At 38.7% G+C, this 20,365-nt stretch overlaps 1 protein-coding gene across 13 annotated transcripts in view; it reads right to left on the reverse strand.

The window, feature by feature from the left end:
* ATE1 (arginyltransferase 1) overlaps nucleotides 1–20,365 on the reverse strand; it is a 212,301-nt gene that overhangs the window by 64,801 nt on the left and 127,135 nt on the right. The window lies entirely within an intron of this gene.

A 20,365-nucleotide genomic window follows, 5' to 3' on the forward strand; every position in this document is an offset into this window, starting at 1 on the left:
GAAATCTCGCACCACCCCATCCCACCCCTTGGATCATCCCCTTTGTCCAGTGTATCCCACCTGTTAGTCATTTGGTAGCCATCTTGGTTATCAAGTCAACTGTCATAATATCACAGCGCTTGTGTTCAAGCAACCCTTACTTTACTCAGTAATGGCTCCAAGTGCAAGGGTAGTGATGTTGGCAATTCGGATATTCTCTTACTGTGCCTAATTTGTAAGTTAAACTTTACCATAGGTATGTATATAGGAAAAAGCATAGTATATAGGGTTCAGTATATCCATGGTTTCAGGCATCCACTGGAGGTCTTAGAACATATCCCCTGAGGCTTAAGGGGGAACTACTGTATCAATTTTTATTTGTCCATTCAGCAGTTGATGGACATATGGGTTATTTACTTTTAAACTACTATAAATAATGCTGTTATGGACATTTGTGTACAAGTTTCTGTGTGTTTTCATTTCTCTTGGATATATACCTAGAAGTGAAATTGCTGGGTCCTATGATAACTCTGTGTTGAACCTACTGAAGAACTGCCAGACGTTTTCCAAAGTGGCTGAACCATTTTACATTCCTACCAGCAGTGTATGAAGTTCCAATTTCTTCACATCCTCATCAACACCTGTTTTTATCTGCTTTTCCTATTGTAGCCATCCTAGTGGGTATGACGTGGCATCTTACTGTGATTTTGATTTGCACTGGGTCAAAGCTAATGATGATAAGTTTCTTTTCATGTTCTTATTGGTCATTCATATATCCTCTTTCTATTCAAATCATTTAAACTGGGCTTTTTATTGAGCTATAAGAGTTGTTTATATATTCTGGGCATTAGATCCTTATCAGATATATGATTTGCAAATACACCCTCCCATTCTATGACCTGCCTTTTTACTTTGTTGATGATGTCTTTGGAAGTATACAAGTTTTTAACTTTGATGAAGTCGAATTTATTATTTGTTTCTTTTGTTGCTTGTGCTTTTGGTGTCATATTTAAGAACCATCACCAAATCCGCGGTCATGAAGATTTACTCCTATTTTTGTTCCCTAAGGGTTTTATGGTTTTAGCACTTACATTTGGATCCAATCTATTTTGAGTTAATTTTTGTATATCATGTGAAATAGGGAATCAATTTCATTCTTTTGTATGTGGATATCCAGTTGACCCAGGACCATTTGTTGAAAAGATTATGCTTTCGTCCACTCAACTGTCTTCGGTATCATTTTTGAAAATCAATTGACCATAATATGAGCTTCTTACTGGACTCCCAATTCTAGTCCACTAATACATATGTCTATCTATATACCAGAATCACATAGTCTTTAACTCTGTTCTTCTTTTTAAGGATTGTTTTGGCTATTCTGGGTTCCTTTACTTTTTTTTTTTTTTTTTTTTGCGGTACGTGGGCCTCTCACTGTTGTGGCCTCTCCTGTTGCAGAGCACAGACTCTGGATGCGCAGGCTCAGCGGCCATGGCTCACGGGCCCAGCCACTCCGCGGCATGTGGGAACTTCCCGGACCGGGGCACGAACCCGTGTCCCCTGCATCGGCAGGTGGACTCTCAACCACTGCGCCACCAGGGAAGCCCTGGGTTCCTTTAATTTTCATGTGACTTTTAGGATCAACAATCAATTTCTACAAAGAAGCCAGCTGCTATTTTAATAGGGATTGCATTTAATCTGTAGGTCAATTTGAAGACTTAATATTAAGTCTTCTGATCCATGAACATGGAATTTCCCCCCCATTTATTTAGGTCTTCTGTAATTTCTTTCAACAATGCTTTGTATTTTACAGAATATAAAATTTTCACTGCTCTGCTAAATTTGTTCCTAACAATTCTATTCTTTTTGATGTTATTATAAATAAAATTGTTTACTTAATTTCATTTTTAGATGGTTTATTGCAAGTATACAGAAATAAAACTGAGTTTTGTGTGTTGATCTTTTATCCAGTAACCTTGCTGAATTCACTTATTAGTTCTGATAGTTTTTTAGTACAGTCTTTAGGATTCTCTATATACAAGATCATGTCATCTGCAAATAAAGATGGTTTTATGTCTTCCTTTCCAATCTGGATGCCTTTTATTTCATTTTCTTGCCTAACTGTCCTGGTGGAAATATCTTTTTAAAGGGAAAAAACTACATAATGTTGTCAAACTCGTGATATGATGGTAATTAAAAAAACCTCTTGACTCCCAGAAATCATAATATAAAACTAATTCATCAAGATGATTCTTACCAGAAAGAACTCCAGATTAGTTCTGACGTTATGGCATCAAAGCCCTGTAAAAAGGTCACCAGAGGAAAACAGGATAATGCCAGACTCATCGTCTACAGCGTGCAAAAACCACACCAACTTCACCTCCTGCCTCAGCTCACTGCCGTGAGGACTCTACTCAGATACTGGTTACTGGTTACCTAAGTAAAATGCTAATAGCAAACCCCTCCTGATGATGAATAAGGGTTGTATTCTTTCAAATTTCTACTCTATGTGTTTTGATCCTTAAATACTTCCTTTTTCACCACCAATGTTTACCCTAATAAAGGCTACACTTAAAAACTTGTAACAATATAATAAATGTAAATTGAAACACGTAAAACTTACCATTACAGAGTTTCTCAAAGACAAAGGAAGCTGGTTTGTGCAGCTGCTGATGTGTGTAGGGGCTGGGGCCAAAGAGGCAGTCTTCGAGTCCAGAGCCGCCTAAGCCCTTCCTGGCTTGTGTGGTCAAGAGATTATTTACATACAGAGGAACTGATCATATAAATAAATATACCGAGAAAAATGGGAGCTGGATTTCTCTGCCAGAGAAGGGCTAGAAAGGGAGAAGACTAGAATAAGTTCTGCTGTGTTGGATCAGAATTGGAGGTACAGGTGAAAACTCATGGTGTTTATACACTGTATCAACATACAAATACACAAGAAGATATAAGTGCGTGAGTGCATTTCCTAGATCTGTCTGTTGAGAGGGCTTGGAAGCAATGAAACCCCAGTAGCAATGAGCATACTTATTGCCCAGATCTTGTTTGCTAAATATTACTCTCCACAAAAAGGAACTAGAGCTCCTTGGAGAAGTGCCTGAATGCAGAGCTGGGTCAGGGAAAGTACAAGGTGAGCCTGGAATACTTTGTGCCAGAAAGCAAATGCTCAAAAAATGTTGGAGATGCATCAAAAGAATACAGGAGTCACCTTGAAAAGGACCCTGCTGGCCAAGTCTGAGACAATTTGAGCATTCAAAACAAATAATGAGAGTAATCAATTATATAATACATTGACCGAAATGTTAGGATTTCATGAGTCCACACTGACATAAATAAGCAAACGGAGAAGGGATGGCTCTTTCTTGTAGTAGAATACCAACTAAGAAAAGTAGAAGGAATGACTGAATGAGAAAAATCATTTGCCAGCTATCTCAGTAATAAATGATCCAAATAAGAATCATCAATGAAAGTAAAAATTAATAGGTATGTTTGATAAAGGTATTTACATTGTCCCAAAGTATCTCCCTACAAAATATTTACTTACTAACATATACAAAATACTTATTAACTTTACAGCAGTGACACCTGCATATCTCACTTTACGAAGTGAGTCCCCAGCAGTCAGATGAATCGACAGCGTGTGCCCCTCCTCAGATGTCGCAGTAAGAACTCAGCATCACTTCCAGGGTATTCTTGCCAAAACTACATAACCTGAATCTAGTTATGAAGTAACATTTGATGAACACAAATTAAGGGATTTTCAACAAAGTAACTGGACTGTATTCTTCAAAAATGTCAAGGTAATGAAAAACCTGGAGTGCACTAAGGAACTGTTCCAGGGAAAAGGGGGCTAAAGAGACATGACAATAAATGCAACACATGATCCCAACCTGAACTCTGGATCAGAAAGGAAAGAAGGTAAAAGGAAAGTAGGTTTGTAAGTATGTGTGTGTGGTTTTGTGTCATAAAGGACATCACTGGAAAAATCTGTGGCATATGAATAGGGTCTGTGGATTAGATGGTAGTAATATATCAATGCTACCTTCCTGGCTTTGATGGCTGTACTCTGATTATGTACAAAAGTGTTCCAGTTTTCAGGCAATACACACTGAAATATTTAAGGATAATAGCTCAATATATCTACAACTTACCCTCAAATGGTTGAGAAAAAAAATACAGAGCAAAAGGGATGAAATGATAAGGCAAATGTGGAAATACATTAACAACTGGGGAATCTGGTTGAAGAATATGAACAAGTTCTTTGTATTAGTATTACAATTTTTCTGTAAATTTGAAATTATTTCAAATAAAAAAATTAACAAATGCTAAACTATGTTCTTCAGCGTCCCATCTTCCCTCCTATTTGTGTGTGTGTGTTTGGAACCCAAGCATTACATTTGTACTTTCTTCAATTGTTAAATTTTGTTCTGACATATTCTCATCACTCCAGCCTACTGAGGTATTTTCATATTGTTTCTTTTCTTCTGGCAAGTTAGAGATCCTTACCAGCTTCAGAGTATCTGTAAATTTAGCTATCAAGGTAAGAATAAAAATCTTAAGTAGAGTTCTGAAAAGAGGGAAAAGCAAAAGGTAATACTGTAAGTCAATACATGAATAGCTAATAATTTTTTTTTAGTTATCAAATACATTGAATCAGTTCATTTTAGGATCAATGATGTTCACTTGGTTTGACAAATCAGCTTTTTCTAAATCAATACCTTTAAATTCCACCATATTTGATAGCTCATGAAAGGTATTACCATAATGGTAATGATGTTGCTGGTCACAAAGTCAAATTCCCAAATACAACAAAAGTTAGCTATAATACTAATTTCCAAAGAGTGAATCTGGTATTGGGTTGATTTTGATTCCTTCCAAGGGAATTAAGCTAGAGACTTCTAAAAGTACCTTCAAGCAGCAAAGACTTTTGAAAATTTCCTGGGGAAATTTTCAAATCCTCATAAAATACAAGTTGAAATTACAGTAGTTACCATAGGGGCAAACACAAATTCACTTTTCTTTGCCAAAGGTCTCAATCCAGAAACCTGTCCTCTTCCTCATTCTTGGTCTCAGCTCCATCTGCATACTGAGTCATCCCTCAGTATCCACGGGGGATTGGTTCCAGGACCCCCAGCAGGTACCAAAATCCGAGGATGCTCATATTCCTTATATAAAATGTTGTAGCATTTGCACACAACCTATGCAATCCTCCTGTATACCTCGAATCACCTCTAGATCGTTTATAATACCTAATACAGTGTAAGTGCTACAAAAATAGCTGCCGGCAAGTGGCGAATTCAAGTTTTGCTTTTCGCAACTTTCTGGAATTTTTCTCTCTACTAGTTCCTTTCCACTAACTTTCACAAAAGCTGAAGACTCTGCTATCTGGCACAAATAAAACTCTCTGTGACCCCTATCTTTTCTTCCAGTTACCTTACTCTTTCTCTCCTTTAAAGAGCATTTATATTAACAGCCATTTCCTCACCTCCCCACTCACTCCACAGGCTATTTCAATGTGTATCTTGGTCCAATCACCTTCATTCTATTCACTAAGGTCAAAGGGTCTCCCTGACATTGAACACGAAAAAAACATTGCAGTCTTTACCACCCTCAGCAAAGTATAAACTCAGAGGACCACTTCCTCCTCTTTGAAATCCACTCTGCCTTCCACTTTCCTGACACCATTTATCCTGGTTATTCTCTTACCACCAGGGCAATTCTTTACTTGACTGTTAAATGTTGGGAGTTAGTGTTCTGTTCTAGGTTGTTCTTTCTTCTTGCTCTACATTTTCTCCCTCAGAAATTTCATCCATGTCTGTGGATTCAATTACCATTTTTAAGTCTGACCTCCAAATCCTCAGGTCCAGCCAAAATTTTTCCTCAGGAGACTTGATAATACTACGTGTGGCTAAGGGCAAATGCACATTATCTTGATCAGAGCAATCCTACTTCTAGGAGTCCATTCTACATAAATATCAGTATGTGTGCAAAAAGATGTATAAACTCTGTTGCAGCATTATTTGTAATTTAAATTAAAAAATTTAAAACTTAAATGTCCATCAATGGGGGGGGTTATTATCAATAACACATATCATAGTATGCAACCATTAAAAAGGAATGGGTAAACATACTTAGACCATATAACCCAGCAATTGTGCTTCCTGGTATTTGACCAAAGGAGCTGAAAACTTATGTCTACACAAAAACCTGCAAATAAATGTTTAGAGCAGCTTTATTCATTAATTGCAAAATGTGGAAGCAAATGTGTGCCAAGATTTCCTTCAGTAGGTGAATGGATAAACAAATTGTGGTACGTCCATACAATGGACTATCATTCAGTGATGAAAGGAATGAATTATCAAGAAAAGAAAAGACATGGAGGAAACTTAAATGCATATTACTAAGTGAAAGAAGGCAATCTGAAAAGGCTACAGACTGTATATGATTCCACTACTATATGACAACCTGGAAAAGGCAAAACCATGGAGACAGTAAAGAGATCAGTGGTTGCCAAGGGATTGGGAGGGGAGGGATAGATGAATGAGGGAGCACAGGGGATTTTTAGGGCAATGAAACAATTCTGTAAAATAACGTAATGGTAGGCACATGTTGTTATACATTCGTCAAAATCCATAAAATGTACACCACAAAGACTGAACCCTAACGTAAACTATGCACTTTTGTTAATAATAATGGATCAATGTTGGCTTATCATTTATAACAAGGTATCATACTAATGCAAGATGTTAATAATAGGGGAAACTGGGAGTGGGGGATTGGAGAGCATATAGGAACTCTGTACTTTAGACTCCATTTTTCTATAGACCTAAAACTGCTTTTAAAAAAAAGTCTATTAATAAAAAAGTAAGAAAAATTTAAGATATTAACAATAGGGGAAACTGCAGACTCTCAAAGAAAACACATTAAATACAGTAAGCTAAATTCTAGTGCAGTGGTTCTCAACCTTGGTTGCACGTTAGAATCACTTGGGAAGCTTTAAGAAATTCTGATACTCAGGATACACTGTGGGATCATCAGTATCTGGAAGTGGGGCCTACAGATAATGATGAAGAATTCCCTCATCATACAATCAGATATAGATGACACCTTAAAAAAATCAGTGTATGAATATAAGGGTGCATTAACAATTTCTTGCCACTTGGCTTTAAAAATAGTGCTCAGGACAGAGGATTACTTTAAAAAACAAACAAAACACCCACAAGGATGTAGCAGTAAAAATCCTATACAGCCACATTCATATGGCCATTTTTCATTTCTGCTCCCATTAAAAGCTTCAGAATGGAGACAGTGACACTCAGGTGTGCCTTAATAATAGTGCAAACAAGCACAGAGAAAACGAACCTCAGTTGTCATCTTATATCTTAGTACAATAATGTTTTGATTCACTATTTTTGTATTAGAAGATAGCAGATTTCTATTTAATTTTATTTGTTATATGATAAAGTGAATCTGTGGAGACTAAAAAGCTAATATATTAACAATAGATGAGAAAAAGAGAGAGAAATTGATGGTCCCTTAAAAGTACATTTAAGAACATCGAAACCTCAGGAGTAACGGACTGTCACAGTGGTATTAAAATGGAGCAGGACCCTATGGTCCTTGCCTCCCCATGTCCTCGGCCTGCCTTTTGTCTGTGGAAAAATTTTAGCCAAAGAATAAGTTTAATCAGACAAGTGAGAAACTGCAGAAACAAAGGAAAACAGTCAAAGGAGACCAAATAATAATAGTTTAGTCATTAAGCATAGTCAAGGACCTTTAGTTCCTCCTCAAGGGCTACAGATAACATTCTGAGCCACATCCTGCGAGCTGTCTAATAGATACTGAAACCCCCGCCAGGGGGAAGAAGTGAACTACATGGTGACCAGACTGTAGCCATGACATAAGCTGCCACAATTCCGAGAACTGGCCTCAAAGAAATGGAAACAAACCGACCCTGGAACTGAAGATTAACTGTACCTAAAACAATCGAGATGACGCTGGTCAGACCACCGACGACCAATTTCAAGATGACTGTCAGAGCTGGCTGTGCTGTTTCTGCATGCAGCCCCCTCCCTCTGTCTATAGAAGCTCTTGCCCCCTGATTGTCGGGGGAGGGGGAGTCGGCCTTTGGACAGGCGTCCGCCCTCGCCCTCGCCCTCGCCCTCGCCCTCCCCCACACCCTGTTGACAGCATCCAAAGTAAAGCAAACTTTCCCTTCCACAAACCTGGCCTCTTTATTGGCTTTTGAGCGGTGAGCAGCTGGATCCCACTTTCGGTTAAAGTTTCATCTATCAGAACTGTGCTTATTGTCACAGATCTACTCTTTTAAAACTTGATTTTCTTTTCTGAATTTTTAAACCTAAAACTGGTTGCTATAACCACTCTGAAAGTTAATATAGGAAGTAACAGTAGAGTGATAAAAAAAAAAGCCCTTTATAAAACTTGGATCAGATTTTATCAGGTTCAATTTTTACCAGGCAATAAAGTTACAGATTTTTCTCAATCATCCATTTACCACACATTAACTAACTGTAACATGTTTAATATTTTTCAAGACACAGTCAGAAACGCACAGCTAAAACAAACGTGACAGTTTAAACAATTCCTAACTAGTAAAAAATCGTTCTTTGGACTTTTAAAAAATTAAATAGAAGACAAGAGGGCTTCCACTTGCAGGAAGAAGAAACAGACCTACTTTTCCCTATTGTCCCACTAAGTACAACTGAAAACCCTTGGCATCATATATAAAACATAAGAAGACACTGAAAGGTGAGAGAAGGTGAGAGCCCAGTAGGGTCTCTGAGACCCGAGGAAGGACACGGTGGTGAGCTCCCTGTGTTTTCTTATTGCCCTTTTATTCCAGATGGCATACTAGAAAAGCTGGAAACTTAAAACACCAACATACAGACCAAAAACATAGAAGTACCATGAAAAGCCTTCTCAATCTAACCAAAGGACCAGGAAAGGGACAGTCTAGCAAGAAAGGAAACTTTTAGATAATAACCTCAAAAAACACAAAACTGCCACAACTTACCCAACACGGAATAGATAATGTAAATAACCCTATAATTAGCGAAGAAATTGAATTTGCAATTAATCACTGAAGAAGAAATATCCAGACCCAGATGGTTTCACTGGAGAACTTTACCAAACAATTAAAGAAGAATTAACACCAACTTTATCAATCTCTTTCAGAAAGTAAAAAAGGAGTGAACCCAAACAGACAAAGGCAATACAAAAAAGAAAACTACAAACTAGTATCCCTTATGAATATGCATGCAAAAATCCTTTCCAAAATGTTGGCAAACAGAATTTAGCCATTGGGTTTATCCCAGGGATGCCAGGCTGATTCAGTATTCGAAAACCGTCAATATAATCTACTACAGAGAAGAAAAATTACATGATGACATCAACTGATGCAGAAAATACGCTTGACAAATTCAACAGCCATGCATGATAAAAACTCTCAGGACACTAGGAATATAGGGGATCTTCCTCAACTTGATTAAGAGTGAATACTTTCCCCTCTAATATTAGGCAGGGATGTCTGCTCTCACAATTTTTATTCAAAATAGCTCTGGCCATTCCAGCCAATGCAATAAGGCAAGAAAAGGAACTAAAAGGCATACAGATTGGAAAAGAAGAAATTAAACTGTTTTTACTTGCATATGACGTAACAGTCTATGCAGAAAATCTCAAGGACTCTATAAAACAAGAGCTGTAAGTAAGTTCAGCAAAGACACAGGATACAAGATCAACATGCAAAAATATACTGTAATGCAAATCACATATCTGATAAGGGATTAATATCCAGAATATATAGAGAAGTCTTAAAAGTCAACAACCAAAAACCCAGTTTACGATTTAAAAACAGGCAAAGGACTTGATAGACATTTCTCCAAAGAAGAGAAATAGATATATACACAAAAGGATTGAAATCAGGGACTTAAACAGATACTTGTATACCCATGTTCATAGCAGCATTATTCACAGCTAACAGAAGGTGGAAGCAACCCAAATATCTATTGACAGATGAAAGGATAAACAAAATATGGTATATACACATGGAAGAATATTATTCAATCTTAAAAAGGAATGAAATTCGGACACATGCTACAATGGGGAATAACCTTTGAAGGCATTATGCTAAGTGAAATAAGCCAGTCACAGAAAGGACAAATACTGTTTGAGAGCCCTCATATGAGGTACTTAAGGGCAGTCAAATTCATAGAGACCAAAATTAGAATCACGGTTGCCAGGAGTTGGGGGAGGGAAGAATGGGGAGTTATTGTTTAAGGGGCCCAGTTTCAGTATAGGATAATGAAAAAGTTCTGGAGATGAAAGGGGTGATGGTTGTGCAACAATGTGAATGTATTAAGTGCCATTAAACTGTATACTTAAAAATGGCTAAAATGGTAAATGTTATCCTATGTATATTTTACAACTGAAATAAATAATTAATTTTAAAAGATCAACTGTATTTCAATATACTAACAATAAACACATGGAAACTAAAATAAAAACCACCACACCACTTATAACTGCTTTTAAAAAAATACTTAGGTGTAAGTCTAAATCTTTAATAGGTATGTACAGGACTTGCATGCTGAAAACTATAAAATGCTCATGAAAGAAATCAGAGATGATCTAAATAAGTGGAGAGATAAACCATTTTCATGGATTATAAGACTTACAGTGAAGATATCAATTCTTCTCAAACTGATATACAGATTTAACAAAATTCCTGTCAAAATCCCTACAAGTATTTTTATAGATATAGACAAGATTATTCTAAAATTTATATGGAAAGGCAAAGGAACTAGAAGAGCTAAAACCATTCTGAAAAAGAATAAAGTTGCAGAAGAATCACTCTATCCAATTTCTAAGACCTGTTATATAGCTACAGCAATCAAGACTGTATAGTGTTGGCAAAGGGTAGACATATGGATGTGTAGAACAGAATAGAGAATCCAGAAATAGCCCCACACAAGTATGGCCAACCAATTTTTGACTAAAAAAAATCAATTAAACGGAGGAAGAACCTTTTCAATAGTGGTGGAATACTTGCATATCCATAGGCAAGAAATTAAATCTTGACCTATACTTCACATCTTATACAAAAATTAACTCAAAATGGATCATAGATTTAAATGTTACATGTAAAAATATAAAACTTTCAGAAGATATTTGAGACCTAGGGCTTAGTGAAGACTTCTTAGACATAACACCAAAAGCATGACACATAAAAAAGTGATAAACTGGACTGCATTAAAATTAAAACTTTTGCTCTGTGAAAGACCCTGTTAAGGGGATGAAAAAACAAGTTGGTAAGGACTTGTATCTAGAATATATAAAGAACTCTTGTAACTCAACAACATAAAAGCAAACAATCCATTTAGAAAATGCACAAAAGACAGGAGGATACGCTTCGCCGAAGGGAATGTTTGGATGGTAAATAAGCACATGAAAAGGTGTTCAACATCATTAGCCATAAGGGAAACACAAAATAAGACCACAGTGAGATACCGTTACCCATCTATTAGAACAGCTAAATTTAAAAATAGTAACAAAACCAGATGCTGGCAAGAATGTGAAGAAACTGTATCTTTTAGACTTTGTTAGTGGTAATATAAAATGGTGCAGCCACTTTGGAAATGCCTGGCATTTAGTTTGGTAACTAAATGGAAAACAGTTTGGCAGCTTCTTAAAAACATACAACTTACCATACAACTCAGCAATTATGCTCCTAGGCATTTATCCCAGAGAAACAAAAACTGAAGTCTAGACAAAAACCTGTATAACAAATGTTTATAGTAGTTTTTTTTGGTAACAGTCCTAAATTGGAGACAACCCTGATGTCCTTCAATAGGCAAATGGTTAAACAAACCGTGGTATACATCTATTATCCACACCATGGAACACTACGTGCAATAAGAAGGAATGGACTGTTTGATACATTAAGGAAGAAACACCACCACCACCACCCCGCCCCCAGAGAGAGAGGGAGAGCGCGCACTCACAAAGGCAACAGGGTAAAATACCCAGGATGTTCTCATTGTGCCAAGTCTTCATAGTGTAGTTATTTTAGCAGAAAAGTCCCTAATAACCTCTGAGATTAGTGGCCAAAGGTAGTATTTCAAGATTTTACTGATTTTCATAAGCCAAAGCAAAACTGTAGCACCTTATGTACAAATTTAAAATATTCCAGGTTTCATTATGTATCATGTTGTTTAAGACTGTCTACTTTTGAACCTAAAGACCAATTACTTCTTTGTGGTTTAAAATTCAAACAATGCTATAAAATGAATACTTTGATCAATAAAGCCAAATTTTAATAATAAGTCTGATCTGACTTAATAACAATAACTCACTGTGCTTGACTTTTTAATAATTTATTATTCAAGATGAGTGGGGGATTTATAAGATACTTCCTTAACTGAAAAAAAAAAATCTTATCAGGACCTTTCATTTATCCACTGCAATTAAGTAAGTCTCAAAATGAGACTTTACACATTCATTTCAGAGTATCTTTTCAATGAATGAACAAATGAATAAATGTTTAAATTTTCTGACACATAAAACACCCAAACCTTTAAGGCAAACGTAGATATCTCAAGAACAGCACTTACCTAGCTCAGGCTTACCAAAAAAATTTTTATAAAAGGAATATTTAACATGAGCAAAATGATACCAAGGCTGTCAGAAAAAAAAGCCAACAGACAAAACAAAACATCAAATTAGATCCCTCAAAAACCTTCACAAAAGGTTAAGTAAAGCCAAGTTACACACAGCCATCTCTTCTCCCCACTGTAAATAGTGATTCTCTGAACGCCAAAATAATGATGACCTGCTGGGTTAAGTTATGAACCATGTTTAATACAAACACAGGTATGCTTACCTAGGAAGCAAGGTTACAGGGAGCTCCTCTTCCAGCCCCAGATTCACCAGCCATAATCCAGCTTATCTAGGATTCTAAAGCTTTTCTTATTCAAGACGTAACATGTTTCAGGGTTTTATTTTAATGCCAAACAACAGTAGGAGTACAAAGGCCAATGAACAGAGTTAATGGCGACAGTACAAGTTTCCAAAATCTTTTATGCAAACAAATTAGAGAAAACATAACCCATATGTCCTTTGTAAAAAATGCGAAGACTTTACAGTTTCATTCATTTCTAACTGTTCTCACAATTTAGAGACCAAAATGCAACGAGCACTAAGCTCCACATGTGAAAACAATCAGCAAGAAGGAACGCACATGCAGCGTCACTTTATTCTTCTGTCAACTTCGCTTGGGAAAACGCAGTTACAAATGTCAGCAATTTGTTCCTGTAAGCCATCTTAATGTCACCTTAGCTGCTTCTCCTTAATTATGACCACTTAAAAACGGTGCTTCTCCCCCCAGCTTCATTAAGGTATATCTGACAAATAAAAATTAAAATTGCATATACAGTTGCCCTTGAACAAAGTGGGGGTTAGGGGTACTGACCCTCTACATAAAAGTCCAAGTGTAATTTATAGCCACCCCCCCCCATATACGTGGTTCCTCTGTAACCGCGTTTCCGTATCCTCGGATTCAACTAACCCTGGAGAGTGCAGTACTGAAGTATTTACTACTGAAAAAAAGTCCGCGCGTAAGTAGACACACCCAGTTCAAACCCACGTTGTTCAAGGGTCAACTGTACTAAGGTGTACAACGTGAGGTTTCGACATATGTGTACGTCGTGTAAGGCACCCCACAATCAAGCCACTTAACACATCCATCAAAAATGGTGCTTGTTAATGCAGGAAAAAACCACCTTTTATTTATAGGAACAATATTCTAGTTCCTCGTTATCAGTTTATATGTGGACAGCCTTCCCAACCTGACAGTAAACTCCTCAAGGGTGGGAACTGAACCAGCACCCAGACACCACATGCCCTGAACTTTGGCGATACACAGACGTATGAGGCGCAGTGCCGCGTAGACGACAAGTAAGCACCTGGGGTTCCCGGTGCTGATCCTCATCTCACACCCTTCAGAGACGAGCAACAGAGACCCATCTTCAGAGCAGCTCCCCGCCTTTTATATCAATTCTCATGGTAATTAGTACCACATGTTTATTACTCAATGTCTGAATTCTCAAATTAAATCATTCTTGGATTATTCTCCATTTTTGAATGTGTAATAAATGTTAAAATTAATCAGGTCACAATAGCTTTAAATTGTGCTGATCCATTTTTAGAACAAGAATGGTACCTGAAATCTTCATAAAACTCCTGTTAATTAACCACAATAAAACATAAGGAAATGATGCTAATGCAAACAACCTGTCAAAAATGCCCCTGGCTTATTTGGAATGAAAGGCTCTGTCTCATGCCTCATGCCTCACATCCTGGACGAGTCTATGTCGCTTCTCCAGAGAGGCCGAGAATTCCAGAAACAAAGACACTGTGTAGAGGACACCCATGCTCCAGATCTTTCAGTAACTGGCAAAGCTTAACTGATGATTTGTATGAAGAGAGGAGTTTGGGCCCAAACCCAAGAGTGAATCACAGCCAAAGTCAACTGCTTGACCAGAATTTACAGATACTTTTCAGACCGCCACGAGCTACAAACTGCTTTGCTGCTGCTCAGAAGCCCCGTTGGTTACTGGTCCCCAGTTCAATGCCCATAATCACCTGAGTGGTGTTTTTTTTTTTTTTTTGCGGTACGCGGGCCTCTCACTGTTGTGGCCTCTCCTGTTGTGGAGCACAGGCTCCAGACGCGCAGGCCCAGCGGCCATGGCTCACGGGCCCAGCCGCTCCGCGGCATGTGGGATCCTCCCGGACCGGGGCAGGAACCCGTGTCCCCTGCATCGGCAGGTGGACTCTCAACCACTGCGCCACCAGGGAAGCCCCACCTGAGGGTTTTAATTCTATTATCTCCGGACACTAGATGGCAACATGCAACGTACTTCCACAAAGCAAACTCCCCCTCTCCGAGGTGATAAACATAAAGTACGACACTGAATAAGCTTTGCCACGTGTCTTCTGGTATATTATCGTCTTGCTCAGAGGAAAAATGTTTTCTTTTAACCTCCTCTAGCTACCCAGGTGTTGGTGTTTTTGCTTTAACCTTTATTAGACCCTCCCAACCGTTTCTGGGGCTACCAATCCAGTTCCATGCACCTCCAGAGTTTCTGCTGTGCTTTCACTAGTTCCCATCTGCTAGGATGGAATCCATTTGCTGTTACCTGCTGAGTCAAATGTCCCCAAATGACCTAACGCTCTAGGTTTTCGTTTTCATTTCATTACATTGCACTGAAAATGCCTACTTTGAAGCAAAATGTTTTAACAATGAAAAGGTGGAGGGGGTGCTATATATAATAAGAACATTAAAACTCCTCTCTTGTCATTAAATAAGCAAGCTAACCAGCAGCCGAAGTCAGTTACGGCAAAATTTTACCATCAATATAGGAAACCTCTGGACGGCAGGAGCATGAGAAGAAACGCCGTTTTGTTTCAGGCCACTCCTGGGCCCCTTTCCTGTGTCCCCCTCAGCTCTGACAGATTCTGACTCAGACACAGATTCTGACAAGACATGAAGTCTTGTCTTCACGTTGCTCAGCTACACACACAGTCACAAGTCCCTAAAAGTTGAGACTCTCTAAAGTAAATTCTAGTTTCTTAAAGTTTAAAATAAATCTTTAAGAACTCTTCCTATAATCCAAGTACTTCTTCATAAGTCTTAAATCAGTTTCAGATTTAAATAGTTATAAAAGAAACAGCTGCAGTTTGTAGTTTAAAGACAGGACTATCTCTCAAAACAAACTCTAGCACCAGTGGCAAATTCAAAAAGTACAAATAAACTAAATGGTCCCTTCTGCTTTTACTTGCCTTCTTGAATGCAGTTTAAGTGCTTTAAGGAAACATTTTCAAAAATCCTAATTTTTAAAATGACAATATAACATGGTGACTAACTGCATTGCAAAGAGCCTTTGTATTATCAAAGGGTTCACAAAATGGATATAACAATAGGGTGTTTTTTTAAAGAGATATTAAAATATAATTCAATTTATAATCACTAGACTTCTTCTGAAAACATTATTCATTATTTTAAAGGACAAGGATATTGCAAATTTAGTAAACTAGCTCAAACATAACTTATTTACATTTAGTCAGTATATCACAGTATCTAATCCTTTCTTTCCCTCCCCATACCCTCTAACTTATTAACCTGGAAAAATTTTCTTTGGTTTTATTCAGAGCGTGGAGGAATTACCCGGCATTACTTTAAAATGAAGATCAAAGCTCCCATAAGAGCAATAATTTGCTTTGGATTGATAAGGCTGGGACAGATGGCAGGTGAGAAAAATGCTGATGAGAAAGTTTAACTAGCACAAGTGTTATTTCACAGCTCTTTGAAGCACTTTCATTACATTCTCTCATAAGCATTGTCACACTTCACAACCTACTCTTCGGAAGAGAGAGACTTTCTTCTTTAAGAAGGGAACTTAACTTAGATCTAATTGTGAGATTAGAACTCAGAGTTCTGGACATTAAGGCTCAGACTACCGCATTAAATGACTCTGCTGTGGTCTGCGAAGACATTAACTATGCAACTTGACACAGTGAGCTAAAAAGGAATTGAGAGAAGAAAACACAAACTGTCTTTATTTAAATTTTCCCTAGCATATTCAAACGTTTATTTAGAGTAAAATATTTTTTAAAAAGCATCTTTGACTGTGTAATAAAATCATCATGCATAGTATTTCAGTCCAGAGTTTGTCCAAGGAGTCAAGCCTATAAGGTCACATCTTTCTCAAAAGGCAGACGCGTCTGGAGAATCCAGACATTTGGTAAACAAAGATTGTTACATTACAAATAAAAGAAAAGTGAAGAGTTATTTTAAAAATAAGGCATATGACTGTGTAGCTTGCTAAAACATATGTGATAAACAATGATATTATTGTGTGATACCACAGAATAGAATTTTGTTTAGTTCCGCACAGTTTTCAGTTAATAATCTTTGGAATACTTGATCAATAAAATTACAAAATTAGACCCCAGTAAAATATAAAAATATTAAAATATTGACCAAGATTAACAGGAGACTCCTTTATAAGAATGTAAAAATCTGTGCTACAGTCCTAAGTCTAAATCTACTGTAACAGAGGAGAGGAGGGAAAAAAAACAACCTGTCACCCATCAATAAACAAGTGACATTTCTTACCCAAAGCTCATGTATGTGTATATACCTAAGAATAAAACACAAAATGAAAACCATGAGAAAAATTGATATCTTAGTTATTGATATCACTAGAATTAAGAAACAGAGAAGATGCCTGTTAGCAACAGACAAGGAAAGCCCAGAGAGGTACAGCTACAATTAAATAAAAATGGCTTTAAACTTGTACTATTTTCTTTTTCCCTTGCCTATATAGTCCTTGCCTAGGGCCAAAACTTTCCTCAGTCTTTTAATGAGTGAGCCCATTATTTCTAACACTTGAATTTCACCATACAGACTGCAAATATCTGATCTGGAAGCCCTCCGCTGAAGCTGTGCAGGGCTGTAACTGGGCACTCAAATACGGCCTATCAGGACAGTAACTCGCTTGTGTTGGCACATTCCCTGGTCCAACCTCGGCTTTTAGGGCAATGGGCTGGATGTACCCGACATGTACAGACAATATCCACCACTAAGCAGAGGCCTCCCGTTAACTACAACCGTGAGATGTCTAGTTAGTCATTTATACAGGTCTTTCCAGTGACAGGAACACTCTAATATGTGCTCCCCATCCTGACCCCTTTCTGACTCTAACCAGCTGTTTGCCTCATGAATACTGATTTAGGGGGAAGAGCAGGAGAGGCGTTGTGAGGATGAAGGAAGATGATACATGACAAGCATTTAGCACAGTGCTTGGACCAGGAAATATTAACCATACCAGTCATTGCTTACCACTACTACTTCTACCAAAAGCAGAAGAAGTAGAAAAGCTGGAGTGACAATCCAGGCCCCCTCATCTCTTAGTTCTCCCAGACTAGTGTTTTTCAGATTGTGGGTGGTATTTATGGTTAGGAAATCAATGTAATCGACTGTGAACAGCATTTCTTTTTTTTTTTTTTTTTCCGGTACGCGGGCCTCTCACTGTGGTGGCCTCTCCCGTTGCGGAGCACAGGCTCCGGACGTGCAGGCTCAGCAGCCATGGCTCACGGGCCCAGCCGCTCCGCGGCACGTGGGATCTTCCCGGACCGGGGCACGAACCCGTGTCCCCTGCACCGGCAGGCGGACTCTCAACCACTGCGCCACCAGGGAAGCCCTGAACAGCATTTCTTAAAAAAAAAAAAAAACTACAACAAATTCAAAAACACTAGAGTGCATAATTTGAGTAACGGTGAGTATTGTTCAGCATATTTTTGTTTCAGCTGTGTGTGTGTGTGTGTGTGTGTGTGTGTGTGTGTGTGTGTGTGTGTGTGGGAGCACGTGCGTGTACACAGGTATTCCAGGAAATGTGTATTATGTCACAATGTAAAGTGCATTTCTAGCAGTGGCCTAGAGTGGAGAGTTCACTATCTGAAACTACTTGGCTTCACCTAAAACTAAAACTGAAATTTTAATCTTCTGGGGACTTCCATGGTGGTGCAGTGGTTAAGAATCCACTTGCCAATGCAGGGGACACAGGTCCCTGGTCCGGGAAGATCCCACATGCCGCGGAGCAAATTAGCCCATGCGCCACAACTACTGAGCCTGCGCTCTAGACCCCAAGAGCCGCAACTACTGATCCCGCGCACCACAACTACTGGAGCCCGCGCGCCTAGAGCCTGTGCTCCGCAACAAGAGAAGCCACCGCAATGAGAAGCCCGCACACTGCAACCAGAGAAAGCCCACGCCCAGCAACGAAGACCCAATGCTGCCAAAAATAAATAAATTTTAAAAATAATAAATTTATTTAAAAAAATTTTTAATCTTCTGATAGCAACAGTGAGGAAGAGGGACAGTGGCGCCTCCCAACACCTCTACTGGATGTCTTCTAACACCTTTAAGTCAACAGGTCCAAAGCAGAACTTACTATTCTTTTCCTTCTCCAAAAAATCTGCTCCTCTTCCACGTTCCTCATTTCAGAAATGAAGTCGGCATTAACTCAGTTCCTGTCAGAACCCATAAAGCTCTCTTGACAACTCTCTCTCCCCCATCGCCATACACAATTAACCAGCCAGTCCTGTGGACCCCACCTCCGGAATAGCTTTACTATCCTTTCACTCCCTCTCTGTTCCCAATTGTTCCCAACCTAGTCCAGGCCACCATCATCTTCTGCTTAGAGAGCTGTACGCAAAACCCTCCTAATTGGTCTTCCTACCTCCAGTCTTAGTTAACTAAGTCCCATTCGTTCTCCACATGTGGAGTAGAAATGACAATCTGCTGATGTCACTCAGCGCTTAAAACCCTTTCATGGCCTTCCAGTGCTTTCAGAAGAAAAAGCTGAACTCCGCACAATGATTTACAAAGTCCTGCATTGGCCAGCTACATCTCCCCGCTCCGAGCCCAGGCCCACTCTAAACTCTAGCAGCGCTCTCTGCTCCCCAGACCTTCTGAATAAGTCTTCTCTGCCTAGAGCTCTTGAATTCTGTCCCTTTAAATTCCAACTTAGATCACTTCATCCAACAAGTGTTCCCTGCCCTCCCATGCCCTGTCCAAATCTGGGTTGAGGACCCTCCTATGTGAATTAATTGCATCTTCTATTACCCCCAATATGCTACTTATCACATTTTACTGGAATTGTCAGAGTGTCCTTTGCTAAATTCCCTGAGGGCCAGGATGAGTAATTTACATCCCATCATAAAGCACAATGCCTGGCTTAATACTTGTCGAATGAATGAATTTATGACTTCGAATTTAGGTTTCTAATTCTTGCGTTGGCTCCTCTATTTAAAATTAAGCTAGCTTTTGTCTTTTTTAAAAGAGTCCACTACTTTCTCACGTTTGCGGTCCTTACTCTATCTGCCCTAATGCAACTGACATGGTCAACTGACATCAGGGACACGCCACCTCATTCTATACCTTTCCTATATTAGAAACCTCTTGGGATTGCCTCTTATATCCCCTTGGCCTCACTTCCAACTCATGCTACAACTATGAAGTACAGTTCTATCAGGACAGATTGGCAAGGTCTGTCTCTCTTGCTTCCTGCCTTTCAGAGGCAACAGCCTGCAGTGCCCACAGGAGTCTGCTCTGCAAATGTACAGATACAAATTGAAAGTGCAGTGGCGTTAACACCCAATGAGACAACCATTGGCCAGTGGAGAGGAAGCCAGTGGACAAGTACTTCTTCCTTTGGTCCCTTGGGTGGCCAACTCTGAGACACACACCAGAAGGTCTCTCAAAAGGACTGAAATCCAGTCCTTAAAGTGGTAGCTCACACAATAACACATC

The sequence above is a fragment of the Orcinus orca genome, chromosome 14 (assembly GCF_937001465.1).
Source record: "Orcinus orca chromosome 14, mOrcOrc1.1, whole genome shotgun sequence".
Taxonomy (NCBI): domain Eukaryota; kingdom Metazoa; phylum Chordata; class Mammalia; order Artiodactyla; family Delphinidae; genus Orcinus; species Orcinus orca.